The 16,399-nt window shown below is 41.3% G+C and overlaps 1 protein-coding gene across 6 annotated transcripts in view; it reads left to right on the forward strand.

Annotated features, from left to right (window-relative positions):
* The window catches only part of ZNF710 (zinc finger protein 710), a 239,113-nt gene that overhangs the window by 171,612 nt on the left and 51,102 nt on the right, over positions 1 to 16,399 (forward strand). For 5 of the 6 annotated variants that reach the window (XM_077263525.1, XM_077263524.1, XM_077263519.1 and 2 more), the window contains one exon: positions 596 to 657. The exons of the other annotated variant lie outside the window; for it this stretch is intronic. The gene's annotated coding sequence lies outside the window, so the exon portion shown is untranslated. The remainder of the gene's footprint in view (positions 1 to 595; positions 658 to 16,399) is intronic. 6 annotated transcript variants of the gene reach the window in all.

Consider the following 16,399-nt stretch of genomic DNA (forward strand, 5'->3'; position numbering starts at 1 on the left):
GGAGCCGCTGCAGGAAGCAAAGAAGAAGACAACATAGTATGAAGATGGGAGGTTATGGACCTGGACCACGATGCCCATCGGACAGAACCGGGACCGCCCCTGGGTGAGCATAATATACCTTGTTTTTCTTATCTTTCAGGTTACATCGGGGGCTTATCTGCAGCATTATAGAATGCTGTAGATAAGCCCCTGGTGGCAGTGGCCTTAGCTTATAGGCTTAAAATGGCGTGACAGATTCCCTTTAATTCTCCTGTACACATTAGGGGTTGTCTGGGACTAACATTTTGATCACTCCTCTGCAGTATAGGTAATTAATTTCAGAAACAGTTTGAGGTCTGAAAGTAATTTCTCAGAAATGCAGCAACAGATAAAAGATGTAAAAGTGTTGCTGAATTTACATTTCAAAGAGCTGCATGCTTATTTGTGGGGGGAGGTTGATCTTACCTACAGATTCCCTTTAAATATAAAATTGTAATTTCTTTTGTCCCTCCTAGCTACATTTTTCATTTGTTTTATTATTGACAATTATAAAATGTGTTTGAAAAACATTAGGATTTACAATTGTATTAATGTAATATGTCACTTTCCCATTTAGACAGATCAGTTGTGAAGACTACAACAGTTGTCTCCTGAAGTCAGCACTCCCATGTTTATCAAGTAAGTATGATTATCTTCCGAATGTCGGGAAAACCTCAGGGGAAATCATGCTACAGTTATTGTGATGGTCATAAAAGAGTTAAACTGATTGTGGGGAAGAAGACTCAGTAATTGGACAGCTAACTATTTTTCTATGTGATAAAGAAAGCTAGAGCTGCACCTGACACACCTTTCTGTTCTTCAGAATAGGGGACCTGCTACGAAGCACACTCAATGGGAAAATACTTTACATCTTGTTGGAAAGTTGTATTATTGGCTGGTAATCTGTGGGCTTTTGTGAAGAGTTTTAAAGATTAATAAGCTTTGGCTAAGCTAGCCCAACATAAATCCAAAACAGCAACATCTGCTCCTCCTATACATTCATGAGAAAGACTAAGTACCTTCTAAATTCTATAGCCTCATGTATCTAGATATTGTAAGATGACTGCCAGGCGGGTCCTTGATAGGAGATATGTATCATCGCGGTTGGCAGCTTTGAAGAGTGAGCTCAGAAAGTATGCTCCAGCACATATAGTGCTGAGAGAGTTATTAAGGCATTTCAGGGCAAAGTTTTACAAGCAGTCAAAAGAGATGGGTGAGAATGACTGCTCACATATTCCCCACCCAAGGGGTGTGGTTTGGCAGATAAAATGGAGACAGAGTGATTCAGTGTCTGTGAATGGAGATGTGAAGGCCTGCGGTGTGTTTGCTTAAGACACTGACCTGAGCAGGTAGACCCTCAGTACTACAGTTGGGAAAAATATGTAGATAGCCACCAATTGTGCAAGTTCTCCCACTTAAAAAGATGAGAGAGGCCTGGAATTGACATCATAGGTAGACCACAACTATGAGAGTCAAAATGAGAAAACAAATCCAGAAAATCACCTCGTCTGATTTGGCAAGATTTATTTTGCAAATTATGGTGGAAAATAAGTATTTGGTCACCTAAAAACATTTAAATCACAAGAAGTGCCCTTAAATAAATATATCCCTATGAAAGGGGATAATATACCACTAAACAAGATAATATATCACATTTTTTGGTGATTAAAGTAAAATTAATCCCAAACTGAGTGGTAGTTTGATAAAAAATAGTTTTTTATTATTAACAACAGGTTAAAATTACATGCAGTAAGAAAAAGGTGCTGCTAGATCCAACTTATAGAGGGACTGAATTGCCATAGGAAACTCCAACCAATTGGCCATACACAAAATATACACCTATGAAAAAGGTATAGCAATGTTCCACATGCAGATACTCTAAGTGCAATTGCACCACATGGGGAATATAAACAAACTGCCCCTAGCCATTACACTCTTATCCCTCTATAAGTTGGATCTAAGTTGCCGTCACTCTGCGAGAAGGGCACCGCCTCCTCGGCGTTATTCAGTTGTCCAGGCGCCTGCGCGTTTATATTCTGCCTTGGGCATGCGCAGTTCGCGCTGCCCGACAACTGACATCACTTGATGTCTTGTTTATTGTGCCTGCGTGCACCCGCGGGATCTCGGGCCGAATATGACCACGCAGGCGCCTGGACAACTGAATAACGCCGAGGAGGCGGTGCCCTTCTCGCAGAGTGACGGCAGGGAGGCGTTTGGATGAGGGGGGAAAGACCTGCCTCCCTTTCGATTTCACAGGTATGAGTGACCAAATTCAAAAGTGATTATTTCTGCAGTGCAACGAACAATAACTAAAAGGGCAACCTTGTCAGAATGCAGCATTAGTGCTGCACAAGATGGCTCTTTTAGTTAAAAACGCCATAATTTGCAAAATAAATCTTGCCAATTCAGACAAGGTGATTTTCTGGATTTGTTTTCTCATTTTGACTCTCATAGTTGTGGTCTACCTATGATGTCAATTACACGCCTTTCTTATCTTTTAAAGTGGGAGAACTTGCACAATTGGTGGCTGACTACCGTATATACTCGAGTATAAGCCGACCCGAGTATAAGCCGAGACCCCTAATTTTGCCACAAAAAACTGGGAAAACTTAATGACGCGAGTATAAGCCTAGAGTGGGAAATGCAGCTGCTACCGGTAAATTTTAAAAATAAAAATAGATACCAATAAAAGTAAAATTAATTGAGACATCAGTAGGTTAAGTGTTTTTGAATATCCATATTGCATCAGGAGCCCCATTTAATGCTCCATACAGTTCATGGTGGGCCCCATATAATGCTCCATACAAAATACGCCCCATATAATGCTCCATACAGTTTATGATGGACCCCATAAGATGCTCCATACAAAATACACCCCATATAATGCTGCACAAATGCTGATTATAGCCCCATAAGATGCTCCATACAGACATTTGTCCCATATAATGCTCCACAAATGCTGATTATGTCGTCTTCACTGCACAGTGCCTTATGGCTGAAACATTTCTGTCTCCACTTCAGCTTTTGTGGTTAGGCCTCAATTTTCCCAATAGACTTACCATAATATGTGAAATTAAATTTTTCTGATCTAGAGGGTTTCATGCAACTTACAGGACAAAACACCATATTTTCATTGCAGAAAAATGTACATTTGAGCCCGACAGATAGTAAGGCAGACAGGACACTGTGGCTCACTATTACTGATGTAGGCTTAGGTAGCATGTGTGTGTTTGCATTAAAAAATGCAGTTTTTTTTATAAATATTGAATATATACACATCCCTTTACATTTTTTAAAAAATGTTTTATTTAGCTATCATTGTTTCCTGGAGCTAAAATGTACAAAATGAATAGTACATTTATTTAACCCCTTCATGACCTTGGGATTTTTCGTTTTTCCGTGTTCTTTTTTCACTCCCCTCCTTCCCAGAGCCATAACTTTTTAATTTTTCCGTCAATATGGCCATGTGAGCGCGCATTTTTTGCGGGACGAGATGTACTTTTGAACTATACCATTGGTTTTACCATGCCGTGTAACAGAAAACGGGAAAAAAATTCCAAGTGCGCTGAAATTGCAAAAAAAGTGCAATCTCACACTTGTTTTAAGTCCAAAAAATAGAAAGAAAACACCTCCGCACTGCTGATGTATGCTGACCCAAAAAACTTCCACATAACACTCTTGCGGTTGCTGTAGCTGTGTGTATCCTAGTGTTACCATAGGGGTGCTGCATCCAATAAGTGTGCATATAATCCAACGGAATATAGAAATAAAGAAATTGGAGCGCACTTACCCCGGTAAATTAGTCACCACTTTATTAGGACATACTTAGAAAAAACGAACAGCAGGGAGGGATGAGAACAGCTACGGACAACGGCCGTTTCGTGCGTCAAGGCACTTAAACGGGACCCGCGTTTGACAGCAGCATTTAACTAGTTAATGGGCGTAGGTGGATCGCTATTCCGCTCGCGCTCATTGCGTGCACATGTCAGCTGTACAAAACAGCTGACATGTCGCGGCTTTGAGGTGGGCTCACCGCCGGAGCCCACCTCAAAGCGGGGGTTCTGCCAGCTGACGTACTATTCCGTCAGCTGGCAGAAAGGGGTTAAAAAAATGTTCCTATGCTGAGATAATCTTATAAATGTGCCCCTGCTGTGTACTGTGTAATGTCTGTGTCTGACCGTACAGGAACTTGTTCTGATCATACCACAGCTCCTGGGCAGGGGAGGAAGCAAAAGAGTATACAGACAGTGCAGGATGGGATCACAGCTGATTCTTTCCATGAGATGAAGCATTTGCTGCTTGTTTTTAAACGTTTTGCCTCACAGAAAGCAGCAGCTGCGATCCCACGTTGTTCTGTCTGTATACTCTCTGTTGCTTACACATACTCATATCTACCAAATTTTGTGCAGAATTATCTGTGACTGTCCCATACATCTGAATACAGCTTACAGAATTGTCTCAGATGAATGAAAAAAAATGTGGACACATACATTTCTATATTTTCTGTGTCCAAATTTGTACAATTAAATCTGTGTCTTTTATTCAGATTTCCTACTAAAGATTATGGTGTGGTAAGATATCTTCCATATATTACATAACGCAACCTGTGGCATCTGGCTTTGACTTTTTTCCATAAACCGTAATGTTATCTTTCAGCTTGTTACCTGGTATAATAGTCTGGGGATGCTTGTAATGCCCGATTCCTGTGTGTGCGTCACATAAGATGTGCCACAATGAATGGCCCAGATGCGGGATATATGAAGCATGGACTCACAGTCGGACCGGACCCTGCGGCTATAAGATTGGCTTTTAGAAATGCATGAAATTATCCTCAGGCCACTTTCACTGGATAGTATTTTGGATTGTCTTTGGAATAATATTTGTAAGCCAAAATCAGGAGTGAGAAACTATCCCAGGCAAAATTTTCACCCGTCCATGTTTGGACCCTTTTTTTTTTTGGCTTACAATTCCCAATCTGCATTCTGACGTGTGAAAGAGAAAATATTGTGTAAACTTTTTCCTACATTAATACTAAAGCAATTACTTAACGTTCTAGGCACCCACCCCCCACTTCAGCAGCTCTTGCTTGGCCTACATTGGAAAAGCAGAAAGTAGAAGAACAAGGAAAGAAAGGAAGCATTAGCATTGTCGTTTTGATTGGCATTGCTGTGAAGGAGAGGTTATTTCATGTGGCTGTTTCCTTTCAGGCAATCTTTTCTTTATGTACACACCATTCATCTGGGTACAGTTCTCTATTGAAAATCCTTTTCTTTTTCACTCCTCTATTTTTTTTCCAATCACTCTTTCCCCCCTCCTTTCTTTTCATTTCTCTCTTTTGTGTATTCACCCCCCTCCCTGGGCTGATGCATTTTCTTTTCTTTTTATGTTCTTCCTGTGTTCGGTTCCTTTTTAGTTTCTTGTGCTTGCTCTCTCCCTCTTTCTTTTTTTGCATTGAGTATTTATTATGTATTTTATGGGGGAAGGGAAGAGAAGCAGTAGTTGTACCGCTGTGAAACGTCAACATATTTCCTAAGAAAAGAAATTAACTAAAAAGATATATTTTCCAGATTACAATTGGCTGGGTATAAAGTCTTTTAGCCTGGAGATAAATCATGTAGAGTTTGGATTCATAACTATGACTTGCAGCCAAAGTTTGTGGCTGTCTGTGAAAATTCTGAAACATGATGGAAGTAAAGTTTGATTACCTCTATTTGTACAGATCTGACGCAGCTGGACGCGCAGGATTGCTGCAGACGGCAGTGTGTTGTTGTTGGTACGCAGGGGGCCCGCTGTCACATTTTTATCATGCTGTTTAGAGCTTCTAACCTGCAGTCGTATGTGAGCGATTGCTGCTCATGGGGACTTGTGTATCCAGAGGTATATCCTTGTAAGATGGACATAAACAAAAGCAATAAGAAAACGTCACTTTTGTCCTTGTGTCTAGTCATTATTTATGGAAAGCTATCAGTGCCAGTAACTAATTCACATATCTGTAGGTTTTTGCTACCTTATGTGAGAGCAGCCTGATGTAGGGAAAGAGAAGATGACTCCAACGATGTATCACTTAGATTACTGGGTGCAGGCGTTCTGACAAAATCAGAGCTTTTAGGCTGGTTTCACACTTGCGTTTTTATCTGCATGCGTTTTTTTAAAAAAAACGCATGTGTGAAAAACGCATGTAAACGCGGTAAAACGCATGCGTTTTTTAGACGCATGCGTTTTTATAGAAAAACACAAGAAAACACAAGAAAACACAAGAAAAAACAAGAAAACCCTAACCCTACCCCTACCCCTAACCCTAACCCTAAACGTGACTGAAATACGTGGCACTGAAATACATGCAACTGAAATACGTGGTACTTAAATACGTGGCACTTAAATACGTGGCACGTGGCACTTAAATACGTGGCACGTGGCACTTAAATACGTGGCACGTGGCACTTAAATACGTGGCACGTGGCACTTAAATACGTGGCACGTGGCACTTAAATACGTGGCACGTGGCATGTGGCACTTTAATACGTGGCACGTGGCACTTAAATATGTGGCACGTGGCACTTAAGTACGTGGCATACGTGGCACTGAAATACGTGATACGTGGCACTTAAATACGTGGCAATATGACTGTCAGAAAATGTTCATTAAACGGTTAGGGGTGAGGTTAGGGGTAGAGTTAGGGTTAGGGTTTGGATCCCTTTATCACCTTGATGGTGGTGGGTGGCTTTTCAGTGTGTTTTCTGGTTTTTTTCTATAAAAACGCATGCGTTTTTAGCGCAAACAAACGCATGTGCTTAAAAACGCATGCGTTTACATAGACAGCAATGCATTTTTTTGCCGCGAAAAAATGCATGCGTTTTTTCGCGGCAAAAAAACGCGCAAGAAAATACTGCAGGTAGCATTTTTGAAAATGAACGCATGCAGACAAAAAACGCATGCGTTTGAAAACGCGACCAAACGCATGTGCAAAAAAACGCATGCGTTTTCAATGTTAAATATAGGAAAAAAAAACGCATGCGTTTTTTGTGCAAAAAACGCTGCAGACAAAAACGCAAGTGTGAAACCAGCCTTAGATTTAGCAATACAGCAGAGCTGAGGAAGCTAACCCCTCCCACACCACAGCTGACCCAGCCCACACAGGCTTTCTGTGTACTATGTCCATAGACAGTGAGGTGCTTATCACAGCAGGAGGCATTGCGGAAGCAGGAGGCACACGCTGCTGTGTCCCAGCAATGATAAGCTCCTGGTGCTAAAACAATCATTACAGACAAGCAAAACCACTGAGCTTGATAAGAGAGGCATCCCTGAAATCTGTGTTGTAATCCCTACAGAATGCTGTTTTCAGATTACATAGCAAAAGACTGCTGGCGAATTCCATGTAAGCCTTGGTTCCTAGTTTATTGCTTTTGTGGTGAGCTGTATGGAATACATTGATGTACCATTTTCCTTGCGTCTGCGATCATTATGATAGCCTAGGTTATACAATACAATGCTCTCTGACTTTACTTGCCAGAGACAATGAGGAGTTAAAAGTCAGGAGTTGACTACATGGTGCAGTACATGCAGTCACTTTATGGTCAGTGAGGACTAACCTCTGGGACCCCCACTGACTAAGAATAAAGGGGATGCATATAGCAGGGTTGATATATAGGCTGATATAGCAGACTCCCCTGAATTGTTTTTTCCCTCCTTTCAGCACAGCTTGCCTTGGCCCCCTGCCGTCCTGGGTACTGCAGCCCGGCTCCATTTCTTTATTTCACTGCTTGTACTGGAACTTTAAATTCTACCGAACCAACAATAGACATGTTCACCCAACACAGAATACTGCAGTAATAAATACAGAGGGGCATTCGCTGTAATTAGATGTTTTTATATCTGCTGCAGGAAATAAGGTTATGTTAATGATGAGCTAGCTGGGTGGCTAATTTGATAAACAAGACACGAGCCAGGTTTCCATATCCAGGACCTTCAGTACTGCATTAGTACTGTCCAGATGGTGTCCATGGCAAAGTAAAGACTGAATAAAGTCTTCCCTGGATCTACTGTGGTAAACAGCCTAGCAAGGTCAATGCATAGATCCCAGGTAGTTTGCATTTCTTTTAGCTGTAAAAGCACAAGGTTGGCAGTGGTGAATCCCGATGAACAGGTTGTTCTACTGCGTAAGACATGGGGAAGTAGGAAATGTATGTTTTCTATAGTGAGGTGTCCTGATCTCTTTCTAATTCTTTTATTTTCTTGTTTACCTAATATAAAATATTCAGCAGAACATTTAATTCTTAATCTTACAACAAACTAAGATGTTAAGCGGTTTTTGCAAAACCCAACTATACAAACTAATATGTGTGTGATAAATATATATACAGAGGGGAAAAAAGTATTTAGTCAGCCACTAATTGTGCAAGTTCTCCCACTTAAAAAGATGAGAGAGGCCTGTAATTGACTTCATAGGTAGACCACAACTATGAGAGTCAAAATGAGAAAACAAATCCTGAAAATCACCTCGTCTGATTTGGCAAGATTTATTTTGCAAATTATGGTGGAAAATAAGTATTTGGTCACCTAAAAACATGCAAGATTTCTGGCTCTCACAGACCTGTAACTTTTTCTTTAAGAGGCTCCTCTGTCCTCCACTCATTACTTGTAGTAATGGCACCTGTTTGACCTTGTTATCAGTATAAAAGACACCTGTCCACAATCTCAAAAAGTCACACTCCAAACTCCACTATGGTGAAGACCAAAGAGCTGTCAAAGGACACCAGAAACAAAATTGTAGCTCTGCACCAGGCTGGGAAGCCTGAATCTGCAATAGCCAAGCAGCATGGTGTGATAAAATCAACTGTTGGAGCAATAATAAGAAAATGGAACACATGTAAGACCACTGATAATCTCCGTCGATCTGGGGCTCCACACAAGATCTCACCCTGTGGGGTCAAAATGATCACAAGAACGGTGAGCAAAAATCCCAGAACCACATGGGGGACCTAGTGAATGACCTGCATAGAGCTGAGACCACCGTAACAAAGGCTACCATCAGTAACACACTACGCCGCCAGGGACTCAGATCCTGCAGTGCCAGATGTGTCCCCCTGTTTAGGCCAGTACATGTCCGGGCCGTCTGAAGTTTGCTAGAGAGCATTTAGATTATCCAGAAGAGTATTGGGAGAATGTCATATCGTCTGATGAAACCAAAGTAGAACTGTTTAGTAGAAACAAACTCGTCGTGTTTGTAGGAGACAGAATGCTGAGTTGCATCCAAAGAACACCATACCTACTGTGAAGCATGGGGGTGGCAACATCATGCTTTGGGGCTGTTTCTCTGCAAAGGGACCAGGACGACTGATCCCTGTACATGAAAGAATGAATGGGGCCATGTATTGTGAGATTTTTGAGTGCAAACCTCCTTCCATCAGCAGCGGCATTAAAGATGAAATGTTGATGGGTCTTTCAGCATAATAAAGATCCCAAGCACACTGCCAGGGCAACGAAGGAGTGGCTTCGTAAGAAGCATATGAAGGTCCTGGAGTGGCCTAGCCATTCTCCAGATCTCAACCCCATAGAAAACCTTTGGAGGGAGTTGAAAGTCCATGTTGCCCAGCGACAGGCCCAAAACATCACTGATCCTGAGGAGATCTGAATGGAGGAATGGGCCAACATACCAACAACAGTGTGTGCCAACCTTGTGAAGACTTACAGAAAACGTTTGATCTTTGTCATTGCCAACAAAGTATATATAACAAAATATTGAGGTGAACTTTTGTTAATGACCAAATACTTATTTTCCACCATAATTTTCAAAATAAATCTTGCCAAATCAGACAAGGTGATTTTCTGGATTTGTTTTCTCATTTTGACTCTCATAGTTGTGGTCTACCTATGATGTCAATTACAGGCCTCTCTCATCTTTTTAACCCGTTATCTACCAATGTCCTTTTTTTGGGACGCCTAATCTTTAGCTTCTAGCAACTAAGATTTTATAATTTTTATAATTAGGTCCAATATTTTGTGTTGTGTTTGTAAAATGAATTTTTTCAAAATAGGAAATCATGTCATTGTCATTTTTAAATGAATATTGGGACGCCCTTTTCTGAAAAATCCGTACTTGTAAAAATTTTAATTTGGCAAGTAATGGGTTAAGTAGGAGAACTTGCACAATTGGTGGCTGACTAAATACTTTTTTTCCCCACTGTACACTATAGAACCAACAGACAGTAGCCTAGTGTGTATAATATATACATACTGTACATAGAAACTGCAGCGGACACATAAGAGGGCCCTGTGCAAGAGCACTATATGTGCCGATGTAGTCCACAATGCCCAATCCCACCTGCTTTAGAGATGGTAAGTGGCCCCCTTACCTCTTGGGCTCCTATGTGGCTGCACAGGTTACACCAATGATACGTCCACCAGCGGCATAGAAATATACAGCCTGCTACATGGGATTAGACAAAGTAAAGGGACTGTCTGTAACTCCCTATTATTTCTATCATCTGAATAAGGTCTGTTCCTTAACATAGAATTGAAACAAGCACAATTATTGTCACTACAATCTCCAGTGTCATACTTGCTGCTTTATTTAACCCCTTCACCCCTTTTTCCGTTTTTTCGTTTTCGGTTTTTGCTCCCCTCCTTCCCAGAGCCATAACTTTTTTATTTTTCTGTCAATATGGCCATGTGAGGGCTTATTTTTTGCGGGACGAGATGTACTTTTGAACGATACCATTGGTTTTACCATGCCGTGTAACAGAAAACGGGAAAAAAATTCCAAGTGTGATGAAATTGCAAAAAAAGTGCAATGTCACACTTGTTTTTTGTTTGGCTTTTTTGCTAGGTTCACCAAATGCTACAATTAACCTGCCATAATGATTCTCCAGGTCATTACGAGTTCATAGACACCTAACATGTCTAGGTTATTTTTTATCTAGGTGGTGAAAAAAAAATCCAAACTTTGCTAAAAAAAATAAAATAAAAGATTGTTGCGATTTTCCGATACCCGTAGCTTCTCCAATTTTCGTGATCTGGGGTCGGGTGAGGGCTTATTTTTTGTGTGCCAAGCTGGCGTTTTTATTGATACCATTTTGGTGCAGATACGTTTTTTTGATCGCCCGTTATTACATTTTAATGCAATGTCGCGGTGACCAAAAAACGTAATTTTGGCGTTTTGATTTTTTTTCTCGCTACGCCATTTAGCGATCAGGTTAATCCTTTGTTTTTATTGATAGATCGGGCGATTCTGAACACGGCAATACCAAATGTAGGTTTGATTTTTTTTTATTGTTTTATTTTGATTGGGGCGAAAGGGGGGTGATTTGAACTTTTATATATATTTTTTTTTTTATATTTTTAAACACTTTTTTTTTAAAATTTTGGCATGCTTCAATGGCCTCCATAGGAGGCTAGAAGCATGCACTACACGATCGCCTCTGCTACATAGAAGTGAAGTACAGATCACCTCTATGTAGTAGAAATGGTGGTGTACTTTGAGCGCCAACCACAGGGTGGCGCTCAAAGCAATCGGCCATCAACAACCATAGTGGTCTAAAGGAGACCTCTGGTTGTTATGGCAATGCACCGCGCAGCCGGGAGCGCTAGTTAAATACCGCTGTCAGCGCTTGACGGCGGCATTTAACTAGTTAATGGGCGCGGGCGGATCGCGATTCCGCTCGCGCTCATTGCGCGCACATGTCAGCTGTACAAAACAGCTGACATATCGCGGCTTTGAGGTGGGTTCACCGCCGGAGCCCACCTCAAAGCGGGGGATCTGCCAGCTGACGTACTATTCCGTCAGCTGGCACAAAGGGGTAGGGAACCTGTCACCCCCAAAATCGAAGGTGAGCTAAGCCCTCCAGCATCAGGGGCTTATCTACAGCATTCTGTAATGCTGTAGATAAGCCCCCGATGTATCCTGAAAGATGAGAAAAAGAGGTTAGATTATTCTCACCCAGGGGTGTTCCTGCTGCGGTCCGGGTCCGATGGGCGTTACGGTCCGGTCCGGCGCCTCCTATCTTCATAGGATGACGTCCTCTTCTTGTCTCCATGCTGCGGCTGCGGCTCCGGCGTACTTTGTATGCCCCGTTGAGGGCAGAGCAAAGTACTGTAGTGCGTAGGCGCTGGGCCTCTCTGACCTTTACCGGCGCCTGCGCACTGCAGTACTTTGTCTGCCCTGTTGATGGAAGAGCAAAGTAAGCCGGAGCCGCAGCGTGAAGACAAGAACAGGACGTCATTGTAAGAAGATGGGAGACCCCGGACAGGACCGCGACGCCCATCGGATCAGACCGCCCCTGGGTGAGTATAATCTAACCTCTTTTTCTCATCTTTCATTCCAGAATGCTGTAGATAAGCCCCTGATGCCAGTGGGCTTAGCTCATCTTCGATTTTGGGGGTGACAGGTTCCCTTTAACAAGCTGAGACACATGGTCGTTTATTTGGTTCTCATTTGGTTTTCCTAGAAGAACATGCTGTTGCTTGGACCAAGATTACAAAATGTAAACCGTAATGTAGCAATGAATAAAGACCAGAAAGTTAAAAAAAAGATAATTAAAAATTGTAATTGTTGCCTTACGTAAATTAAACTAGCTTTTTTCTCAGTTTTACAAGTAAAAAAAAAAGTGAATTTACTTAGTGTAGCTGTTTAATTCTCCCCCCCCCCATAAAGCAATATTGTAAGCAGTGATAAGAAACTTTCATATATCTTACTACAGATAATACCCATTTCCTAAATTTTCAGACACCTCTCCTTCTCCCCCTGACTCCTGCACTGATTGCTTGCACTTAATTTATTGGTAAAATACATATTCAGAGAGGCGGTGATGGAAGCGGGTCAGCTTCACTGACATTGGGTTTCAATTGCTGCCCATAGATAATGTACACAAAGAGATGATGCTGCTTCTAGCAAATTCTCTTTTTCACAGCAACACTGCTCAGTACTGATATACTGTAGAGTGTCCTCAATGCTGCTTCTGCCTATGTGTATATGAGAAAAAAGTAGGGGAGCAGGACCTCCTCGTCTCTCTGTATGGGAGTCATAATGGCCCACAAGTTCTCAATAGGTTTTGGGTCAGGTGAGTAAGGGGCCATGTCATTACTTTTTCATCTTTAAGGCCTTTATTGGCAGCCAAGCAATGAAATACTTTGATGCTGTGATGGATCATTGTCCTGCATAAAAATCATGGTTTTCTTGAAAGATGCAGACTAGTTCCTGGAGCACGGCTTAGCCCCTTAATGACCGCCAATACGTCTTTTTACTGACCTGAGATGTAAGAGAATAGCCTCCCCATACAGGTGACAATCCAGCAGCAGTTGGCTGTTCACTGACAACTTGCTGCATCAGCCACCATCAGTGTTGGCACCATTGTTATCTGTTTTAACCCCTTGGATGCTGCTGTCAATAGTGACTACATCATATAAATGGTTAACATAGTGCGGGGGCTTCCTATTTAACCCCATCGGTGCCCTGAGATCATAATTGTGTGGTCCTGATGTTTGTCATGGCAATTCACGGCCAAATAGCGGCCTTAGAGTCTGCCGGCTACAGCGGCTTGTTTAGAAGTCAGTGACATTTAAGTGGTAAAAATACACTTTTTCATTCCTGTTATGCCACTTTGCATTAATTCTTTAACATCACCTGAAGGGTTAATAAACTACCTGACAGCAGTTTTCAATATGTTAGAGGTGGCTGTTTTTAAAATGGTCTCACTTTTGGAGGTTTTCCAATATCTAGGACTCCAAAAGTCACTTCAAACCTGAATAGGTCCTTCAAAAACATACGTTTTGTAAATTTCCTTGAAAAAATGAAAAATTACTGCTACATTTTAACCCCTTTACGACCTTGCCCTTTTCCGTTTTTGCGTTCTCGTTTTTCACTCCCCTCCTTCCCCGAGCCATAACTTTTTTATTTTTCTGTCAATATGGCCATGTGAGGGCTTGTTTTTTGTGGGACAAGTTGCACTTTTGAACGACATCATTGGTTTTAGCATGTCATGTACTAGAAAATGGGAAAAAATGTCCAAGTGCGGTGAAATTGCAAAAAAAGTGCAATCCCACACTTGTTTTTTGTTTGGCTTTTTTTTTAGGTTCACTAAATGCTAAAACTGACCAGCCATTATGATTTTCCAGGTCATTACGAGTTCATAGACACCAAATATGTCTAGGTTACGTTTTATCTAAGTGGTAAAAAAAAATTCCACACTTTGCTAAAAAAAAAATAATTTAAAAAAATTGCGCAATTTTCCAATACCCGTTGCGTCTCCATTTTTCGTGATCTGGGGTCAGGTGAGGGCTTATTTTTTGCATGCCGAGCTGACATTTTTAATTATACCATTTTGGTGCAGATACGTTCTTTTGATCGCTCGTTATTGAATTTTAATGCAATGTCGCGGCGACCAAAAAAAACGTAATTCTGGCGTTTCAAATTTTTTTCTCGCTATGCTGTTTAGCGATCAGGTTAATCCTTTTTTTTATTGATAGATCGGGCGATTCTGAATGCGGCGATACCAAATATGTGTAGGTTTGATTTTTTTTTTTTAATTGTTTTATTTTGAATGGGGCGAAAGGGGGCTGATTTAAAGTTTTATATTTTTCTTATTTTTTTCATTTTTTTTAACTTATTTTTTTTTTACTTTTGCCATGCTTCAATAGCCTCCATAGGAGGCTAGAAGCTGGCACAACTCGATCGGCTCAGCTACGTGGGAGCGATCATCTGATCGCTCCTATGTAGCTGAATTCCTGCATTGCTATGAGCGCCGACCACAGGGTGGCGCTCATAGCAATCCGGCATCAGCAACCATAGAGGTCTCAAGGACCTCTATGGTTACTATACAGACGCATCGCTGACCCCCGATCATGTGACGGGGGTCGGTGATGCGCTCATTTCCGGACCGATGGCCGGAAGCGCCGGTTAAATGCCGCTGTCAGTATTTGATAGCGGCATTTAACTAGTTAATAGTGGCGGGTGAATCGCGATTTCACCCGCCGCTATTGCGGGCATATGTCAGCTGTTCAAAACAGCTGACATGTCCCGGCTTTGAGGTGGGCTCAGCGCCAGAGCCCACATTAAAGCAGGGGATCCGACCTCCGTCGTAATAGTACGGCGGAGGTCATGAAGAGGTTAAACCTCCTAAAAGGCTAACAAAATAAAATAACGTTTTACAACTGGTGCTGATGTAAAACAGACATGAGGGAAATGTTATTTATTAATGTTTTTGTGTGGTATGACTATCTGGATTAAAGGGATAATCATTCAAAGTTTGAAAATTAAGGGGTTTTTTTTACAATTTTTGACAAATTTCAGATTTTTTTAAAAAATAAACACAAAACATATAGACATAAATTTACCATTAACATAAAGTACAACATGTCACAAAAAAACAGTCTCAAAACCATTGGGATCTGTTGAAGCTTTCCAGAGTTATTACCTCACTAGCTGTGCTACTCGGCTTCGCCCGGGTTAATAACTGCTGTTAGCAAAATAGAATGTGTTAACAAAAAATTATTCTGCACACAAAAACCACAAAACAAATACGGTAGATAGAAATGTAATTGTTAAAAGGCAAAAACTAAGCCAATAGAAGCATTTCACAACATATATTTCAACACCAGAGATATTCCACACAGATTTAACTAAATTGGCCAAGTAATGTGAAGTAATCTTCTACTACTTATTCGAGAGCCTTTTGATAAACGACATTCTTAGTTTTTCCTTCAGGTGCAAAGACGAACAGATTTTTGGCTGTTCCAACTCTTGAACAGGCCACATAAAGTTGACCATGAGAAAAGCATGGAGATTGTAAATCGATTCCAACTACTTTCAAGGACTGTCCCTGAGCCTTGTGATGGACATAGCAAATGCCAGTCGAACAGGAAACTGGAGGCATTTAAAATCAAAAGGCAAATCAGATGGAATGAGAGGAATTGTTGGAATGAAAACATCTTCTGTGGCACATCCTGTCAAAATGGTTGCCTCAATTACATGTGGAAGCAGGTTCTTAATCAAGAGTCTTGTTCCATTACACAGCTTTGGTGGATCCAAATTTCTCAATAGCAGAATAGGTGCTCCAGGTTTTAGAAAGAGGTTGTGGGGAGGAAGCTCCAAGGAATTGAGGAACTCAGTTGGATACGGCTCTTGAGGAAGCAGCTGCTGTTCTCATGTGTGTCAGCCTTGTTTTTCGGTCTTCACATTTTTCATTGGCCCATAATGCAGCTTTTCTTTTCACATCAGCTGACATTCGTGCCATGGAATTCCTTTTCTTATGAGGCATTATTGTGGTAAAAATAGTCTGTAACTGGCAGTTTCTATATCCTCTCACATAGAGGTAATGTGACTGACATCAGCCTTTCCACCAACACACCCTAACTGACATGCTATTACCTCACACAAGCTTTGTTATAC

Source organism: Ranitomeya variabilis, chromosome 5 (assembly GCF_051348905.1).
Source record: "Ranitomeya variabilis isolate aRanVar5 chromosome 5, aRanVar5.hap1, whole genome shotgun sequence".
NCBI lineage: Eukaryota > Metazoa > Chordata > Amphibia > Anura > Dendrobatidae > Ranitomeya > Ranitomeya variabilis.